This window comes from Eufriesea mexicana, unplaced genomic scaffold (assembly GCF_001483705.2).
Source record: "Eufriesea mexicana isolate 0111107269 unplaced genomic scaffold, ASM148370v2 scaffold794, whole genome shotgun sequence".
Taxonomy (NCBI): domain Eukaryota; kingdom Metazoa; phylum Arthropoda; class Insecta; order Hymenoptera; family Apidae; genus Eufriesea; species Eufriesea mexicana.
In genome coordinates this window covers 1,219,636-1,221,084 of record NW_016908953.1, presented here as the reverse complement: position 1 = coordinate 1,221,084, position 1,449 = coordinate 1,219,636, and positions in this window count along the sequence as shown.

The following is a 1,449-nucleotide window of genomic DNA, read 5'->3' as shown; positions in this document are numbered from 1 at the left end:
GCCGACGAAGTGTATATATAATAATACTGTTATTTATTAAATAAAGATAATTTTATTATTTTCATCGCAGCTGTAGATATTATTTTTAAATAATTTACTGCAAATTTGACGCGCCATATAAAGAACCACGACAAAAATTCAAGTAAACTGTTTGTGACTGACAGACTAATCATAAAAATACTAAGAGTCGCTGAAAGCTTGGGTCTTTCGCAGAAAAATTCAATTGAAAACACATTTATCATTACCAACGTTTTTCAAAAATATTTTTGCAGACAGTACGATAAACAGACAGTTTTAAAAGCTGTCAAACGTTATAAACATCGTAAAAGTGTGTCCAACTTGTTATAAATTCTCTTTATAGTCAATTTTAAAAAATAGCTGAAAATTTTCGACTACGAAGAAGCCAGACTGGAAACAGGAAAAATTGCAATTACTCGGAGACGAAGGTCGCACAGCCAGCGAATATGGTTTCTTCGTTTCTGGCACGTCCAATGTTCTTCTGGAAAATCAAGTGTCTTAAAAAGTGGCATCGAGGCCGCTTCCGGCGTCTTTATATGGCACCGGCGACGATTATCGTATTTTCTCGCGAAATCCGCTCGACGACGTCGCGATGGCCGAAAGAAGGAAAAGAAAGGAAGAAACCAGAGGGGACCGAGTGAAAAACGGAAACGACAGAAGGGGAGATCGTGCATTATGGCGTAAACTCAGGCTTCGCCGCTATCGCGAGGTTATTTCCGTTTCGACGCACGAGTTGACCGCGGCAGGCGTCGCGACGCTTAATTCGTCTGAAAGAAAACTCACGAATCGGTATATACGTTCTTTCAATCACCGATATTGTCATCGAAGAATAATTTACTGACGTTTCCTACGTAAAAAAGTGGACTGCGATATAAGAAATAATTGTCAAAAAATTATTGGAAAATTTCCGGAAGAAAAATTACGAATCGGTATATACCTACGTTCTGTCAATCATCGATATTGTCATCCAAAAATAATTCATCGACATATATAGTATCATAAAGAAATATTAAAAAAATTATTGAAAAATTCCAAGATATTTATTTCGAATTGCCAGAACTTATGTTATTTGATATACCTGTTATATTTATACTATTAGTATAAAATTCGAAATTTTCGTGTATGGTACGTGGTGCTTTATCGTATGATACTAGTTTTTAAACCATGTTACTAGGTTTATTTATTTTAATTATTTATTGAATATTTATTAGAAAAAAATTGGCGATATTTGACTAATATTAATAAAAATTTTTGCAGAAGCATCTTCGCTGAGGAATATTCTAATATTACGAATGACTGCTTCCACTTGATACCTTTAAACGCTTCAAGATACTATATCTCGACAGGTACTTTTAGAGTAATGATTCACGTTACAATTGCAGGCAGCTCGAATAAATTTTTATCCCACAAGTATACCACATAATTTCAACT